Source organism: Canis aureus, chromosome 1 (assembly GCF_053574225.1).
Source record: "Canis aureus isolate CA01 chromosome 1, VMU_Caureus_v.1.0, whole genome shotgun sequence".
Taxonomy (NCBI): Eukaryota; Metazoa; Chordata; class Mammalia; order Carnivora; family Canidae; genus Canis; species Canis aureus.
In genome coordinates this window covers 120,921,392-120,940,874 of record NC_135611.1, presented here as the reverse complement: position 1 = coordinate 120,940,874, position 19,483 = coordinate 120,921,392, and positions in this window count along the sequence as shown.

Below are 19,483 nucleotides of genomic sequence, written 5' to 3'. Positions count from 1 at the left end.
GCTGGGGCTAAGCTCTCATTTGCTGGGTGGAGGAGCAGGCATTATAGACCTCGGGGCAACACGCACCGACTCCTTCTTGCACCGGGCTGTCAACCAAACGGTTGTGCCCTTTCTCTGTCTGTCCGGTGGGGAAGCCCAGGGCCACAGGAAAGTCGGACTCACAGTTGGTGAAGAGCAGAGGCAATTCCCTGTGGCAGCCCCTGGTTAACACTTACCCAGGGGGAAAACCTAAAAGAAAGGGAAAAAGTCAGGCGGTTGGTTCAATCGGCTACCATTTTGGTAACAAGAAGTGGGAGCTGTTTTCTCAGTATCCACAGCAAACAAAGCTGGATTTACTTCCTCTACCCACTGAAATCTGGGGAGAGGATCAGTTGGCCAGATCCTCTTGGTGAGTAAGTTGGTCTAACACCAGCAAAATTTCCTAGATGATGTGAGAGTTCTCAAAACTCTTGGAAGGGGGTTGAAGCCATCCGGTTGGAGCCACGAGGTGTCTGACTCTCTGTGGAATGATTTACATATATTATCTCATGAAATCCTCACACCCAGCTTTCAAGGCAGACGTGGTGAGTCAGTTGAGACTCAAAGAGAGAAAGCAACTCCCCCAAGGTAGGGCAGCTGGTAAGTGGGATGCCGCAGACATAAAACAGTCCTATTTACTTCAAAGTCTGCTCTGATTCTTGCTGTGACCACATGATGTAGATCTGCCACCGCTGTCCTTGCGAAACTGGTGGAAACCATGGACACACCACAGCAGAGCCTTCCCAGTGATAAAACAAGCATAAAAACAGCCCCAGGAGGATGGAATTTTCTGGAAATCCTTCCACCGTCTATCTGCCGGCCCTTAGAAAATACTGAGGAGAATGAGAAAGCGTTTTCAATAGCAAAGGTCAAACACAGTCTTCTAGATTACATCAGAAAGCTTTACGAATCGTCGTCGCTTCTATTCTGAGCTCTTCTTCCTGTGCTCGGGCCAAGAGGATCCCGTCTTGGCCATGATGCCTCAGCACCGTTGATATAAACAGGCAGGCACTCATTCACTCAACAGATGTTTCCTGAGCACTTCCTATCAAGACACAGGGGCATTAGCTGCCAGTCCTGCCCTTCTGTTCCTCCGTGTGTGCAAACGTGCCTGTCAAGGGCGCGTGCAAGGCTTGCTGGTACGTGAGACATGTGCTCCGGGAGCCCAGTGGAGAGGCCCCGGCCTTGCGCGGTGGAGCATGCAGCTTTCCCCAGAACACGGAGTGAACGTGAGTCCTTGTGCCCACTGTCTGGACTCCCAGGGCCCCTCTACCAGGCACTGCTCCCCCACTTCAATGCAGGGCCCTCCTCTGGCTCTCGGGGTGCTGTGCAAAGCTGGGGGCAGGCTCTTACGTAATGGGTCCCTTTCGGTGGGATAGACAGGGCCAGCCCTGGGCCGTGGCACCAACTCTGACTCCTTGTGCAGCGATGGGCAGCTCGGGATCCAAGAAATCTTCTCCAGCTCTGACCACTGGGACCCATGAGTGCCACTGTCAAATATTGGGTTGTGCAGCTCAAAACGCAGGAGGGTTTTAGTTTTTTTTTTTTTTTTAATTTTTTTCTTTTGGGAGCTTAGCCATAGAGGGTTGAGTCACTACTCCTCAGTGTAGGGCGTGAACTCATGGTTACTTCGTGCAAGGCTCTCTGTTATTTTTGTTTTGTTTTCTAATATTTTATTTATTTATTTGAGAGAGAGTGAGCACAAACCAGAGGAGGGGCAGACAGAGAAGCAGACTCCCCACAGAGCAGGGAGCCCCGAAGTGGGGCTCAATCCCAGAACCCCGGGATCAGGACTCGGGCCAAAGGCAGATGCTCCACCGACTGAGCCACCCAGACGTCCCTCTCTGATTTTATTTTCAGCTCCGTTCCTGTCCCCCAGCATTTTATACAGCAAAGATGTACACGGTGAACACCTGAACACCTGCCTCCTAGATGCTGTCTTAACCTATGACTGTGGCTTCTTGCTCACGTATCCGTCCATTGATGCAAACTCCTACCCATCAGTTCATCCACTCTTGGGATGCATTTCAAAGTAAACTGCAGATTTCAGCACCCTGTAAAGACTTCTACGTTATGTCAGCATCTGTTTTCAGTTCTTTTTCACTTTTTGTTTATAGATTTTATTTATTTATTCAGGAGGGACACAGAGACACAGGCAGAGGGAGAAGCAGGCTCCACGCAGGGAGCCCAACATGGGACTGGATCCCAGGACCCCCAGGTCACGCCCTGAGCCCAAGGCAGATGCTCAACTGCTGAGCCACCCAAGCATCTCTCTTTTTCACTTTTGTTGCACAATTTACATACAATGAAATGTATACTTATCCAGTGTCCTGGATGCGGAGGCATAACAAATACACCAGTAGCACCCTGACCTCCTTAAAACACAGAACATTATCACCACCTGGAAAGTTCCTTATTGTGCCTTCCCAATAGCTCCGCCGCACTGTTCCCGGGAAGCAGCCTCTGTTTTGATTCTTTTCCACCATAAATTCACTTTCGCTGCTCTGGACCTTCCCGTGAATGGCATCACACAACATACATTATTTGTCTAGGGCTCCTTTCGCCCATTTATAAAGTTTCAAAGTTCTATTTGTGGTGCTGTTCGTATTCATAGTTTGACTAGTTCCCTGCAATTACTGGGTAGATTTTCATTATCTATCTGGTCATGTTAGATTTAAAGTGAGGCTTTCTGTCTTTATTTTTTTAAGATTCATTTATTTATAAATAATAAATAATTTAATAGTAAATAAGTTTAAATAATAACTATATTATTTAATACTAAATAATTTTAAATAATAATTTTAAATTAATACTAAATAATTATTTATTATTTTTTATAATAAATTTATTTTGTATTGGTGTTCAATTTGCCAACACACAGAATAACACCCAGTGCTCATCCCGTCAAGTGCCTCCCTCAATTATTTATTATTAAATAATTTGTTTATTAAATGGGGAGGGGAGGGGCAGAGGGAGAGGGAGAGAGGATCTTGAGCAGACTCCTTGCTGAGCGCGAAGCTCGCTGCAGGGCTCCATCTCAAGACCCTGAGATCATGACCTGAGCTGAAATCAAGAGTTGGACCCTAAACCGACCAAGCCACCCAGGCCCTTATTGCAGCTTTAATATGCATGTCCCTGAGATCTAAAGATGCCGAGCCCTCTTTCATGTATTTATTGACCCTGCATGTATTTTCCTTTGAAAAACATCTGTTTAAATATTTTGTCCACTTCTTGAAATGGGTTACTCGTCCTTTCAGGATCGAATCGAGGGGATGCTTCATCTATCCTTCACACCAATCTTTGTGAGATACATGTTTTACATGTATTTTTTTCTGTCTGTGGTTTGCCTTTTACTTATTTATATTTGTATGTGTGGTTCCCTTTGATGAGCAAAAGTTTATAATTCTGATGAAATGTAGTTGAGCCTGCTTCTCTCTTATGATTATTGTCCGTTGTGCTCTGTTAAAGAAGTTTTTGCCTCCCCTCTGTTCACAAAGACAACCTCTGGTGTTTTCCTCTGAAAAGCTTGATGATTTTACCTTGATCTGTGATCCATCTTGAATTATTTTTGTATATGGTATGAGATAGGAACCGAGGTCCATTTTTGTCCATATGGATATCCAATATTCAAGTGCTATTTGTTGAAAGGACTTCTCTTTCCCATCATATTGTTTGGCATATGTGTCAAAAATCAAATGACTCGGGATGTCTGATTGGCTCAATCAGTAGAGACTGTGACTCTTGACCTCAGGGTTGTGAGTTCAAGCCCCACATTGGGTGTAGAGATTACATAAAAATAAAATCTTAAAAAAACTCAAATAAGCGTGAGTCTTTTTCTGGGTCCCCTCCCCCGTTCTTTTTTTCCTCCCATCATTTTTTATTCCTGTTCTTCATTCTCATTCCCTTCCCCAAACATGACATAACAGTATAATGTGTTCAAAGTAAACATTTCATTTGTAAATGTTAATGTAACATATTTTTAAAATTATAGGTATTTTCAATGTATGCAAATGATATTGAGCTGTATATTTTAATTGTGTTTACTGTTTACCTTTAAAAAATAAAGTGTATTATATATAATATGTTATACTATTTTTTGTATTGTGTATGACCCTTACTCTCCCAGTAATCTGCTCACTGAAGTCCATGCCACAGTAACACTACCATGCATCTCCTGTGGACCTAAATGAGAATTCCTCTGTGGTTAAGATAATTGTGTTTTCTAAAAATGACCAACACCATGCATCCCATCTCCACACTCTTCCTACAGTATGATGTTGACGCTTCTCCCACTGAGAGGTGGGGTTCATTGTCCTCTTCCCTTGATCCTGGGTGGTCCTTTGTAACTTCTAACTTCCTCAAACCCAACTGCATAGTGGAAATAAAGCTCTGTGAGTCCTGAGAGTAGGCCATGGAAGTGCCATGCATCTCTTCCTTGATCTCGGGGGCCATTGGCTCTTGGGAACCAGCTACCGTGCTCAGTGGAAGTCAAGTAGCCCCGTGGAGAGGTCACACGTGGTCATTCTGCCCAATGGTATCAACCAGGATTCTAGCCAATGGCCAGCAGCAATTGTCAGACAAGGGAGTGAGTTTCTGATGGTCCCAGCCCCCAGCTTTCAAGTCACTCCCAGCCTCTGAGCACCCCAGATGATGCCACAAGAAGCGGAGATGTGCTCTCTTCACCAAGCCCTGCCCAAATTGAAGATGATGGAACCAAAGAATGGTTGTTGTAAGCCATCAGGTAGCAATGGCTTCTTAGGCAGCAAGACTTAACTGGAACATATGGGTGCCATGTATGTATATTGATTAACTATTAGAGTTAGCCCGCCTCTGGACGGCCACAGGGCCTACTCTCCCCCTGCCAGTACACAAGGCCCTCTGTCCTCACTTTCTTCCTTCTGCTTGGCATTGCCTCCTACTAATTTTTGCCTCAAGGTTGCCTAATAACCATGAGGCAAAAAAATTCAATGATTCAAAAGTTCACAAATTCAATGATTTTGAACTTTTCTCCAAATGCTGATGAGCTTCTTGGGTTCCCTTACTTTATTTTTTAAGATTTTATTTATTTTATTCATGAGAGACAGAGAGAGACAGAGGCAGAGACACAGGCAGAGGGAGAAGCAGGCTCCCTGCAGGGAACCTGATGCGGGACTTGATCCCAGGACCCCAAGATCACGCCCTAAGCTGAAGGCACCTAGGTGCTTAACCGCTGAGCCACTCAAGTGCCCCTTGGGTTCCCCTTCTATAAATTCCCTGTTCATATGCTTTCCTTGTTTTTTTATTAGGTTGTTATTTCTCTATTTTGTGGTCTTGGTAAAAAGCCCTTGTCAGTTTTAGACATTCCAAGTATCTTCTTGTATTCAATCATCTATTAGCTGTGGCAGTTCCGTTCTAGATATAGCAGAAAGATGACAGAATGAAAGACTCCCTCAGAGAGGAACCCCATCTGTGCCTCAGTTTCCCTAAATACCGTAACGCAGTTTTCAGTCACATCTTCATTTGTGCCCAATGTTTTCCAGTTTGAAAAAGATGTGCATATGTGAGTTTATTTAATCATTAAGACAATCCTGAAAGGTAGCTATGATCACTCTCCCCACCCATCTTGTAGCTCGGTAAATGAAGGGCCAGCTGGTTGGAGTGACTTGCCCAAGGTCACGCAGCTCTCATACGCCACCAGAAAAGATACTGATGCTCCAAGGGTGCAGTGGAGGAAGCTGAGGGCAGAGAAGGAACTCCCATGGAGTCGGTGATGACTCAGCACCGTAGGGGAGCATCGGGCTGATTCAGCCTGAGACCCCGGGAGTCTGGGCGCAGACCTGCCGTGAGGACTGGATCAGTGTGTTAGGTAAGTTCTCGGTTGAGAAGGTTTTCCTCATTCATATAACGGACTCAATAACAGTAACGACAGTGACCCTCTCAAATGACTCATGAGGGTTCAAAGATGTAACAAATGTAAACCGGGAAGAGTTTTTATGGTAAAAATTCTAGGGACTCAGTTTGTCTGGGGAAAAAGCTTGCACATGGCTGGATTTCAAGCTCTGCTTAAGACCTGAGAGGCTGTGCCATCTGGGGAAGTCCTCTGCACCTCTCTGGGTCTCAGGCTGCTTTTAAAGGCCCTTCCAGAATAAAGGGGAAAGGAGAAAAATGAGTGGGAAGTATCAGAAAGGGAGACGGAACATGAGAGACTCCTAACTCTGAGAAACAAACTAGGGGTGGTGGAAGGGGAGGTGGGCGGGGGTGGGGGTGACGGGGACTGGGGGGGGCACTTGATAGGATGAGCACTGGGTGTTATTCTATATGTTGGCAAATTGAACACCAATAAAAAGTAAATTTATTAAAAAAAAATAAAGGCCCTTCCAGCCTAGAGATCATGTTGAACCTAAAATAGGGCCAGAAGCTCTTTCTAAGAAAAGGGTGGGGGGGGGGGTGTTTGTGCGTGTGTGCACATGTGTGTTGTGTATGTGCATACATCTGTGAGTGCATGTGCTTGCGTGTGAACATCTGTGAATGTGTTCATGCACTTGCATATGTGTGTGAACACGCCTAAGTGTGCATGCATGAGTGTGTGCACGTGTGTCTTTGAGGACATGCGTGCACATGTTTTCCCATGTGTGTGCTTACACACGTGCACATGTGTATGCATGTGGAGTGTTACATGTGTGGCAAACTAGTCTCTCTGGGAATTAATGGATGTGTGTCCTTTTCCAGAATTCCCTGGTTATAACCCGGAACCCGTCCCTCCCCGCCCGGACAGTGAGGAACGTGTGGTCTGCTGCTCTGGGAGCTGCAGGAGGATGCGTGGGGTGGTTTGGAGGAGCCGGGGCACGAGGGCACGATGGAAAGATCGGGCCTCGCCTCTGCATCCTTGTGTCTTCAATCCCGTAGGACAGCAGGAAGGACTGGGCTTTGGGCCCGTGGAAGACGGAGAAGGAGGCAGGAGGACAGGAGCAAACAGAGCCCTGATGCAGGAGCATGTGAGCCAGGGGAGCTGACCTGAAGCTGACCCCCTGGGCCTCTTGATAACCTCGGGTGAGCAGAGTCCCAGCCACAGAGGCCACCCAGGGGGTGCTGTGTGTGTGAGTGTGTGCAGCTTAGCACGCGGGGCCGGGCACGACTGTCTGCAGCACAGGCAGGGCGAGGCTGAGGGCTGCGATGCCCGGGCCTGGGATCCTGATGGACACGCAGCCATCACGCCCTTCCCCGGTCCCCGGGGCTCTGCTGGGGCTCCTGCTGCAACAACCTTCAGAGTCACCTGGGCCTGGCAGTTTGTCACCACTAAAAGCCTCATATCCTGGCTCCCCCTGCACTATTAATCTCAGAAAAACGCATTGTCAAACCTAATGAAAAAGGGGAAGCCACCAAGGAGAAGGTGTCCACACCTCAGGCTGACAGTTGTCAGGCAGGCTGGCAGCAGCATCCTGCTGGGGACGGGGCTGGAGGAACAGACACAGTGGGAAGTGCCCGGGGAGATGGGCAGTGGGAACTCAGGCCCCGGGGCACGGGGCGAGCTGCTGCCTGCTGACTGCAGGTGGCCCCGCTGTGTGGCAGGAAGGAGGACAGAGGACAGGAGGCCTGGGGCCGGAGGGGACGTGCGCGGGGACATGGGGCAGCAGGACACTCCCAAGGAGAAGCACCTCCTGACCAAAGCTTCTCACTGTGGCCGAAACGTCCTGGAAAAGTGAGCCTTTGACAGCTGGCAGCTGAGTCCTGCCCCTGCCCAGCCGTCTGGTCGCAGGGAGAGCACGCAGAGGCCTCTCCACCGGCCGCCCCAGCCCTCCCCTAACCCGGGCAAAGCTTTCACCTGGTCCATAGACCGTTTGCATGTGTTCGAATTAGTTACAGGAATCGAAATTGGGGTTGTGCGCGTCAAGGACCAGACCTGCAATTTCTCCCAAAGCACTCGGGACCGCCGTGGGGTGTCCCGGGTGGGGGCCGGGAGCGCAGCCAGGGACCCTGGGCACCAGCATTCCTAAACAGCGGCCCCATCACCACCACCCCGGGCTGTCACCTGCGGCCAGTGGGTCCCGATGAATCATGGGCATGGACAGGTCTCCCCAGTCCGCAGCCTCTGGTCACTCCCTCTGGTCCCGGCATCGCAGTGACACCTCGAGGGCAACCTGGAGGTTTGTCGGCATGAAGGCTGATGGACCGTTGGCCTTCCCTGTCAGCCCCACCTGCGTCCCCTTCTCCCCCGGGGACTGGCCCCCTCGTCTCCAGCCGGCGGCCCGGCCACAGGCCTCCAACCAGTTTCCCGAGTCCAGGACCACAGGTAACCTCTTGCCCACCTGCGCCCCTTAAACACTGTGCCCCCCACCCCTGCCCTTGAGGAGAGAGCCGGCGCCCGGTGCTCATAGCGAGACAGGCTGAGAGGAAGCAGGGGACAATCAGGAGGGCTTCCCGCAGGACGAAGAGCTTCAGGAGGGCTGGCAGGTGTGAGGGGCAGTGGGGAAGGGTGTGAGCGGCATGGCTCTGGGACCTCGGGAGCATCACTTAGATTTTGGCAGAAATAAGGACGTTAACGGTGTCCGTCTCTTTCCAACCAGTAGCCAGCTCCCCTGCTACAGCTCACAGCCGCCCCGCATTCCCCCTCCTTTGAGTCCTGATGTGCTGAACTGAGTCCCTCCCCAGGTCCCGTAGGGCCAGTCCTCTGTGTTCTGTGTGCCAGCAGTTTTCAGCCTTGGGGACTCGGTACGAGCCACGTGGGAGGCGACCAAGAAATTATTTTTGTTTGGTTGAAAATGGGGGAGGCATACTTGGCACAGGTAGTGGCAGCCACGTGCATCCGTACGTTAATGAATCAATCAGCTGAGAGGGAAAATATTCAGCCCCAGTAACTTTATAACATTCCTTCTACTTCTCTCTGACCCCCAAACCCCTCTCCTGCCTTTGGGAGGGAGGCCTGTGGTGCCAGGGGAGCAAGAGCCAGAGGGGGATCTACCTGCCATATATGGGGTGAGAGCAGACCCTCGACAGAAGAACGCCAGGCAGTAGAAAGTGTGCGAAGGGTCAGAGTGGTCCCCAAGCTGAGCGAGGATCAGCAAAGCTGCACCGTGATTTGAAGCGTAGGCATGTCATATGAAGGTGAAGGTCAGCCTCATTGCTAGGCTCATACCCTTGCTGGGCTCCAAGGGCTCGGTGTCTTCCCCCTCCTCTCCTGCACCCTGTGCGGTCACCCGGGAGGGGAGGCAACGATGATGAACAGAGGGAAGGGCATCCTCTAGTCCAGGGGGTCATGGGTGGGGTTTCTCTCTCCAGGGCGTCTTTGGGTCTTGCACCTGTTTGGGAAGAGTCCTTTCTCCTCACAGGAATGAGGGCGGAACCAAGGGAAAAGACACCACCTCAGTCCTTGGCAGCATCGGCCACGTGGCATCCTCAGGAGCAGGCACATGAATTTTCACATCCAGAGGTGAACCCGCCCGTGTCATTTCCCCAGCTTCTCCGAAGCTGCCCTTTCCATGGGGCGCAGAGGGATTTCCATTTCAGTGACCTTCTCCACCCATAATTCATGACTCGTGACCACATCTCCACCCCCAGTATCCAAGGCGCCCGTGCTCCAAGCTCTTCGCACCTGTCAAGTGAGTCGGGGGCTGGTCAGACAGAAGAGGCTGTGAAACAATGAATCACTTTCTCCGCATCTCCCGGAGGATGCTCGGGGAGGCCCCAGACTGAGTGCCCGATTCTGAGAGATTTCTTCCACCAGGTGACTTTTTCCCCCGGAGCCAGGAGCACCAATGCTTCACTTTGCCCTCTAAGGGAATTTCTTGGGAGGAGCCTGATGGTCTCATTGGTTGGTACCGACCCAGGCTTTAGGGAGGCCACAGTCCATCCATGTGTATACCTGCCCCCCCAGGGCACCGGGACAGAGCGGGCACAGAAAAGGAGTTCAGTGGGTAGCTAGCCAAAGGGACATGCAAGTGGCAGAGGTACCCCTAGACCTATGGCACATGTGGGTGCAAATAAGAGGCATTTTGGTGGAGGTCATGGTTGTGGGCAGGTGGGAGTGTGATGTTTAGGGACCTCGCCAGCACTTTGGCAACCATCTCACACTCATCTGGGCTGTAATTTATCTACTTGAGTGTTTTCACTCTTCTAGGACTGGGAGGCATAGGTATGGAGGGACTAGAGAAAGGGAAGAAGAAATGAAAAGTTTCTTTGGAATAATAAAGATAGAGAAAGCCAGGCAGACTCTGAGATCCAGATACATATTAAAAAAAAAAAAAAAAAAAAAAAAACAGAAAAAGGGAAAAAAAATCATAAGTCTGCAGGCAAGTTGGCTGTTCCATTCAAACCTGTCCCTAATGCCCATCATCCTGAAGTCAAGATGCCCCACCTGGGAGCAGCCTAGGAGAAATCTGTGCTCTGCTGCAGTCACTACAAGAGCCTTGGGAAGGTGCATTGGCAAAAATCATCCTTTTGTGCCTTATTTTCTGCAGCAGAGGAATGTGGACACCTCTGGCTAATCCGGGGATATGAATCAGATGGCCCAGGTCTCAAATTTTCTCTCCTCCCCAGCCTGTGTTGCCTCCCAGTGTTAAAAATCCCTCCAGACAGCACCACCGAGGTAGGGCGTGACCATTTGTCATTTTTATGGGACTCACACTTTGTTGTCCTCAGCTGTGCTGGGGAGGCCTGTGCCGCATGAGACGACTCCGAGGAGCTGCATGTGGCATGTGTAGACAAAGGCGGCATGGTGGTTTCCTTAGTAACCTGAGCTCAGGGAGGCAGGCAAGCTGGGGAGGCAGGGTTTTCACGTGGCTGGCTTGGGCTGGCCTCTTCACCTTGGGGGTGGGACCGGGCCCTGGCCTGACCCTGCTCAGGAAAATCTCACGGAGCATGGAATCAAAGTGACACCAGTACCGTCTCCGTGGAGAGAGGGCCAGCCTCATCCCCTGTCTGCAGCTACACGACGGTGGGTACTTTCAATCAATTCGGAGGAAAAACAACCTGTCAGTCTGGTCTTTGACCATCATTTAAACAAGTCGAACACCTCCTTCTCCGGCTGTGCTGTGCACGTAGCACCTCACACCTAATCCGTCTAAGGACGGGGGCCACCAGACGTGGAGTAGTCACTGTTGCTTGTCTAGGGCAGTAACTCTCAAACCGTGGCAGGCAGGAACTTCCCTTGCAAGGTTGACTCTACCCCAGGGCTCTTGATTGAGGAGATCTGGGGAGGCCTGAGAATTTGCATTTCTTTTTTGGGAGAACTTTATTTAAATTCAAGATCGTTAGCATATAGCGTATTATTAGTTTCAGAGATGGAATGTAGTGATTCAGCAGTTACATATAATCCCCCAGTGCTCGTCACATCATGTGCCTCCTTAACGCCTGTCACCCAGTGACCCCAATCCCCTCCCTTCCTTCCCTCCAGCGACCCTCAACTTGTTTCCCAGAGTTAAGAGTTTATGGTTTGCCTCCCTCTTTTTTTTTTTTAATCCTATTTTCCTTTTCCTTCCTTTCCCATATGTTCATCAGTTTTGTTTCTTAAATTCCATTTGTGAGTGAAACCACATGATAATGGTCTTTCTCTGACTGACTTATTTTGCTCATTGCGATGTCCTCTAGTTCCATCCACTTCATTGCATATGGCAAGATCTCATTCTTTTTGATGGCTGAGTAATATTCCATTGTATTTATAAAAGGACATGTCTTCTTTACCCATTTATCCATCAATAGACCTAGAAGTCCATCAAGAATTTGCATTTCTAACAAGGGCCCAGGTGAGGCTGATGTCGCTGATTTGGGGTTGGCAGTTGCCATAGCCTACGTGCAATACATGGTCTAGTGGAAATTCATGAATTCTGGGCCAGGCCAGACATCATCACGCTTGTGCTTCTCCCCCTGCTTTTCTTCCTCTGTCAGAGTCATTAAAAGGCAGAGGCCTTTTGGGAGGACAGATATTGTACATACTTCCCCCATTCTCTGTTTGTTCCTTCTCTCTCTTCCATGGCCACTAAGAAAGACTCTTTGGCTCTCGGCTTTCCTTTGGCTTCTTGGTTCCTCTCTGAACCACTGTGTCTATTCAGGAGATGGCATGTATGTTCTAGACTTCTTCTCCTCCTCCTCCTCCTCCTCCTCCTCCTCCTTCTTTTCTTCTTCTTCTTCTTCTTCTTCTTCTTCTTCTTCTTCTTCTTCTTCTTTTTCTTCTTCTCTCTTTCTCTCTCTCTCTCCCTTTTATTGAAGTATAGTTGGCACACAATGTTGCTTTAGTTTCAGGTGTACAACAGTGATTTGACACGTTCACACCTTCTGCTGTGCTCACCACAAGTGTAGCTTCCATCTGCCACCACACGACACGACTACAATACCATCAACTATGTTCTCTGTGCTATGCTTTTCATTCCCGTGACTGATTCATCCCATAACTGGAAGCTGGTACCTCCCCCTCCCCTTCACCCTGTTTGCCCTTCTCATCTCCCCACCTCCCCCTCTCTGGCCACCATCAGTTGTTCTTGGATTCATGGGTCAGTTTCTGCTCTTGTTTGTTTGTTCGTTTGTTTTTTTTTTTTTTTTTTTAGATTCCACATATAAATGAAATCATATGGTATTTGTCTTTCTTCATCTGACTTATTTCACTTGGCATAAGATGCCCTAGCTCCACCCTTGTTACAAATGGCAAAACCTCAATCATTTTTATGGCCAAGTAATATTCTGTTGCATATATGTGCGGCATATTCTCTATCCATTCATCCATCCATGGACTCTTGTGTCGCTTCTATATTTTGGCTATTATAAGTAACATTGCAATAAACATAGGAGTGTATATATCTTTTCTAATTCGTGTTTTCATTTCCTTTGGGTACATACCCAATAGCACAATTTTGAGGATTGAAGGGTAGATCTATTTACAAATTTTTGAGGAGCCTCCATACTATGGTCCACAGTGACCATGACAGTTTGCATCCCCACAAATGGAGTACAAGGGTTTTCTTTTCTCCACATCTTCACCAACACTTATTTGCTCTTGTCTTTCCGATGCTAGTCATTCGCAAACTTCTTCTCTTGACTCCCCTGTCTACGGAGGTCCGGGGGACTGATCGGAAAAACTTTGGATGGTTCCAAAGAACACAGTTGGATAAATCACCCTGGTCACTTGGAGAAAGGCAATGAGGTAAAATTGAGAGAGATGCCATCAGATGCAGGAAAATCACCAATAGTCAGAGTCCCCACTGAACAATATCTTAGGATCTGCCAGGTTGACACTGGAGGGAACTTAAGAATCACCAGGCCTGCAGCAGGCCGGTTCTGAGACATAGATTCCATCACCAGAACAGAGAGCAGGGTCATCCAAATTTATCTTCTTTCTTGTACATTGTATGGAGAGTTGAATTCCCACAATTTTTTCTTGCACAGGATACAACGCCACCAAACTTACCTTTGGTGGGGGGGGGGGATTACACAATTTATTGTGCACTTTTGAGAATGAAAAGGAGCGCAGTTAGTAATGATGGGAAAACAGGCCAGAATGGGTCTTTGCCAGGTCAACCAGGACTTTTGGTTGTACCGCCACTCAGAGCGGATGGTGATCAAAGAGAGCCACGGAGAGTGCCATTCCAGTCCTCCAAAAGGTGACGAGTTTGTGCGTTGTCTGTGGTTGCTTCTGTGCTTCTAGTGTCAGAGCTCAGTAGTTGCCACAGAGACTTTATGGCACATAAAGCCAAAACATTGATAATCTGGACTTTTGCAGAAAAAAAATTGCCAAATTTTGCTTTAGAAGAAAGACAATGACAAATCTGAACATAAAGATTTAAGGTTCGAGAAGGTCCGTGCTAGAATATGATGCTGACTCCATCCCGATGCACCTATCTGGCACTTTTCCTGATGACAAATATACAAAAATATATACATATACTTGGAAATTTTTAGAAATTTCTCTTCTGCTAACTTCTGGGGGAAAGTAAAAGATCGGCAATTTTGCCACTGAGAGGTTTCCACCATCAACAATTTGACGCCTTTCTATGAAGTCATCATTTCTCTACATTTTTCTAATGAAATTGAAATTAGGAAGTTTCACATATTGATTTTTACATTTTATGTGATATAAATGTTTTCCTGTTTACAGAAGTATCTTCTGAACCAGCAAGATTGACAGCCATGTAATATTCCATTTTGTGGGTGTATATGATGTATTTAAATCATCGCCATGTTGTTGAACATTGTTTCTTTTTTTATTATTATTTTTTTCTACTTGTCCTGGCTGCTTGTGTTTGTGGAGAATGCCCTCGTGCACACCTTGTGCTCATTACAGGTTGTTTCTTTGGGAGAGATTCTGGGAATGAGCAAACCACTCCAATGAAATAACTATCTTTTAAACCTAAATAGGGCCATGTCATCTCATTCTTCAGCTTACCGAAGGGGAAAAAAAATCAAGAAACAGGCATCGCCCGGGGTCCTGCAGATTTCTCACGCTGGGACCCAGCAGCCCAAAGGGTAGCAGGCCCCAGGGGTGGGGTGGGAGTGGGGGGAGGTCCTGCTTCCTGCCCAGCATGGCCTTCATTGCCCTGGGAGCTGGACAGGAAATGCTGGTGTTTATCGAGACTGGCCAGAAACAAACTACAGCTGGGTCTTTGAACACCGAGGCGGCCTTCTGAGCCCACAGGCTGGAGTGTCAGAGAACCGGAAGCCCCACAGTGGCCCATCTTCACTGACTGCCCCATCCTGGACCATGTGGGTCTTCCGCTTGCTTTCCTCCTGCCCGCCCTGGAGTCAGAAGGGGCCCATCCTTAACCTGATGGGGTAAATGCTTATTATACCACGAGCTCATTTGTAGCATAAGGCACCTACTACAATCCCACTCCTCATGCAAAATTGCCAATTTATGGCAATATTCCTTGTTTAGAAAACAAGGCTATCCAAACACTATAATTACAACGTGCACCAGCAGCCGAGAGTTCCCCGCATTAATGCACAGGCTCCAGATACATTCGTCAAATAGAGTTTTTTTTCTCTTTGCCTTCTTCTCTGGGTACTTTTAAGTTCAGGGACAGAGAACATGTCTTCATTAGAAACATTAACATTCACAGGCTGTAGTAAATTTTGACAGTGAAAAGGTCTCTGTAACCTTTAGTTGTGCAGAAATTTACTTCCCAAGAAAATTACATCTGGCACTGTCTTAATTAATGCTAGCTTTCTTTTCTGAAAATTGTGGGCTTGTCAGTAAAAAAGGCAGAAAAACCTGAATTTAAAAGGCTGGACACAAAAGACGCCGAGAAATAAAGCTCTGTGAGATTTCATAATATTGCTCTGTTTTTGTTCTACAGTAAGGAGATGAAAAGATCTCATTTGATTTTGCCAAATGCAGCAACATACATGTAATGTAGAATTGATTTGCATTTTCTCTCTTTTGTCTCTGAGTTTTATCATGTAAAGCGTGCTTGGGAAGGTATTCTATTTTAAAAGCAATAGGTCAAATAAAATCTATACCTACAAGGAAAAAAAAATAACGTATGACTTCATTATTTTAGCCTCTCTCTAACCGCTCGTATTAATCGCAGCTAACAGTAAGGACTGTAACTGTGTTTTCTCACGTGAATTTTGATTATCCGACATTCTCTTTTCGTGGTTTGAAATGGGTCCTAAGTATGATGGGAGAGATGGGCTTCACGTTTGGATATTTCTATTTTACGTGGCTCAGACTTCTATTTTGACAGCAAGATGCTTTTCCTTTCCTTTGGGGGCTTGGAGATTCGTTTAGGTTCATTTTTTCCTGCCCTTATTTGGCTTTGCATCTTGATTACCCGGCATTACCTCCCTGCAGTTGGACGGAGAAACTGCACACACGCAGTCGCAGGTAGTTTTTCCCAACAACACACGCTTTGCATCACAGTGACATGAAAAACACTTGGAAAAAATGTCTTCGTTTTGTCGCATGTGGAGGAGGGAAGTGCGGCGCTGGGAGGAGGCGCGCAGTCTTAGAGGTCTGTCGCAGCCCGGACAGAGGAGGTGGCCTGGAGCGCGGGGCTCCATCCTCCCCACACACAGAGCGTCCTCCACCTACACTCCCGAAGGAGGGCTCTTACCTGTTCACCCGAAATGTGGTGGCTCAGAAAACGGCAATGTGATCATTCCCTTGATTTGGGTCCAGAGCTTCCAAAACTATGGTTTGGGACCCCTGTGGGAGCTTGGGGTGGCCTCAGGGGTGCCCACCTGGGTCCGCTCACAGTTGGCTGCCCCGGGAGGAAGGGAGCCCCTCGGAGTGCTCTCAGCCTCCCGAGGTCAGGGCGGGAGACGCTCTTGGGCCCAGCACGACGTCTTCAAAGCCTCTGTCACATTGTCTAGTCCCCCCTTTTAGCAGACAGAGTAGGCCCCAGGCCTCCTCAAACCCTCATATTGAGCTAGAATTTAATTACATGGTTTTGTTTCCATTATAAGTTCTTTTTTTTATGGTTATTTCATATTTATGGTAAGTGCTATTAGTTTTCTATTCATGGTAATGATAGAGAGCTTCCTTTAAAAATTAAATCTATTTAAGTAAAAAAAATGAATATAAATTAAATAAAAAATATTGAGTAAAACAGAAGAGCAGTGATTCCCGGGTGTGGCCAAAAATGGTGGCAGATGAACGTCTGAAGTCCAAGTCTGCGAGACTCTGCTCTCGGAGGCAGAAGGCGGCGGAAGGAGCCGCTTCGAGCAAGTTCTGCTCTGGGCCCCAGGATTTTCCTCGACTTTCCAGCTCTTTGCACGAAGGTGCCCATTATACATAATTTACTTGCGTTTATCAAATGATTAGTTGGCGCCTCTCTCTCCTTTAATAATTCACCGAAGAGCGTGTTGGAGAGATGCCCCTCCTCTCTACGCTTAACAGATTCTCCTGCTGCTCCCTGACAGCGTGATAGGAGGCAATATTTTAAGATAAAAGGATTATTAAAATAGTGCATGTGCTGGAGTAACACTCCAATGTGCTTCTTTATCTGAGTTGTTGTCGAGTGCCATATAATTTAATAAATTATAACGTATTTATAAATAACACCTCGGGTTAATGTCCTCACACGTTTTTCGCAACTTAGCATCACGCATGGAACGAGTGGGCACGTCGGGGGAGAGGGGGTCTGAAATGCAAAGAGCACTGGGTGGGAGTGGGTCCCCCTGCCCCGAAAGGACAGAGACTTGTCCTGGGTCACCCACGTGCCATAGGGAAGGAAGGGTGGGGGCGTAAGTGACCCATCAGGGGGAGCGTGGGGGCCCCTGGTGGTGCTGGAGGAACATGAAGGCCGCGGAAGCAGTGGGGACAGTGGGGACCAGTGGGGGTCCACGGGGACCCATAGGCTCAATGGGCTGTGAGGAGCCCTAGGAGACTGGTAGGAACTATAGGGGTGGATGGGGCAGTGGGGTCTGTGCGGGGCTGTGGGGAGGAGAGATGGTGTCGAGCTCCCGGGCACCACGTCCACACCTCCTGCAGGTGCCCGGCTGAGCTGGTGCAGAGGTCTCGGGTGCCCTGCGTGTCCTTGGGACCTCTGGCCACCAGCTCACCGTCCATCCCTTCATGCCCTACTTGCCGAGCTCGTAACTGTGGAGAAAATTAAACACTGTCAACTTGAAAAATTAGAGATAAAGCCAGAGGAGCGAAAATCTGAAGACCTGAGATGAGCCAATTACTAATGTGAGACAAGGCTCCCAGTGTCCTGGACGAGAGGGCGAGAGGGGGACACCGAGCAGCACCTGCGAAGTCCCCGCGTGCAGGTCCGCTGGGCTCCACGCACATGCAGAGGGTGATTCGGGGGGCGGGGTGGGGAGGCTGAGACGCTGCTGCATCTTCCCGGAGAGGAGAGTCTTGAAGCGGCTGGGCGCTCGCGGCCTGCAAAGGGCAGCTGGCTAACCCGCGGGCAGAAGCCAGCTTTGTCCTGAAAAGAAAGAAACCATCCTCTGCGGGGAAGCAGAGCGCTGACTCTCACACCGAGCAGGGGCTCGGCGGTGCCAGGCCACGTGGAGAGGTGTGGCGAGGCCGCGCTCCCCAACCCCTTTCCACCGCTGGGGCCTCAGTTTCCCTGTAAGGAGTTTAGGCTCTTAAAGCTATTCTGGGATTCTAGTTTCTCATAATAGACAGAACCGTTAGCAGTTATGTTTAGATGTCTCGGGCTTGGTGTGAATCGAGGGAACTCCTATCCCAAAGTACTCTTCCCCACGTCTTGCCAAGTCGCCTGAAATGCCACCATTGGCGTGGCATTCCTCCGGGGACAGAGGGGCTCCCTTGCATTGCCAGACGGTGGCCTGTCTGGTGGACGAACTCCCTGGCGTTGCAGGGACAGGGGCAGAGTGAGGTGCAGGCCCGGAAGACGCCCGAGGCACCCGCCACCCTCTCGCCAAGCTGCCCCCGTGCACCCTGCTCTCTGAAGATAGAGGCCTCTAGCTCTCCCTGCCCCCCCCCCCCTTTGGGCAGGGACAGAGAGGAAAACCCGGAGGGATGCGAAGCCTCTGCAGGGTGAGGGCGGGAGGTCGGCCTCGCAGCATCGGGGAAGCCCAGGGCCTGCGGGCAAATGTCCTCCGAGCAGTGTCGCGTGGTTCCTTGGCAGGTACTGTCATTGCTCTGTGGCAGTGCCATGCCGGGCACCCCCTGACCCCCCGACTTCACAGCCACCAAAGGGGCACCCACCATGGGCTCTCCAGGGCCACGGTCTCGTGCCCTGACCCTGAGCGCTCCATCCCTCCCAGGGCAATCCTGGCGGGCTGCTGAGTGGAAGGTGCATGGAACCCAGGCCCCCAGTGCACCCAGCCCCGGGCCCCCCGGATGCCCCCGGGAAGGGGCGGCCTGCAATCCGGGACCTGGGAGGCCTCTTCTAGATCTCACCCACTCGGGGCTCTTACCTCAAGGCCCGTGAGCCCCCCGGCGCTGGCGGGTGACTCTGCAGGGGCACCCATGGGAAACATCGTGGGCGCCCACGCGGTTCCACTTCCACGACATTTGCAAAAGGCTTTGGACGCTGCAACAAACAAAAGCCCCTCCGCTCGCGGAGCCGAAGGCCTACACGTGTGTCTGGGCTCACTTGGCGGGGGGCCCCTCGGAGCCTTTCGTGGCGCTGGTGCCCCACGTCCGAGGAGCAATACGTGACCACGTTCTTTGCCTAACACTTGGTAACACATGACACTTGCATTTGCCCCAAGATAATGTACAAATATGTTTTACAGAGTTTCCTAATGATAATCATGATATTTCATTCTTCTTGCCCTTCTAATAACGATAACAGTCTAGCATTATTTTTTTTTTTAACTGTTCTCAGCCAGTGTGACATTCAGTTCAGAGACTCGAATGTCAGCAAGAAATCCATATGCACTCCCCGAAGCTGGGAGAAGGCCCCTTCCATTTATTTTTAGGTTGCAAGACAACGAAGTGATCTCACCTTATTATTTCTTTTCCTCCTCGCAAAGGTGTTTGGCATTCAGCGCCGCTTGGATGTTTACGCCCTGGGCCTGAGTTTTCGTCAATCAAGACCTTTTCGCGGGGCCACCCTCGTCAGAGGGCGGAGGCCTGGTA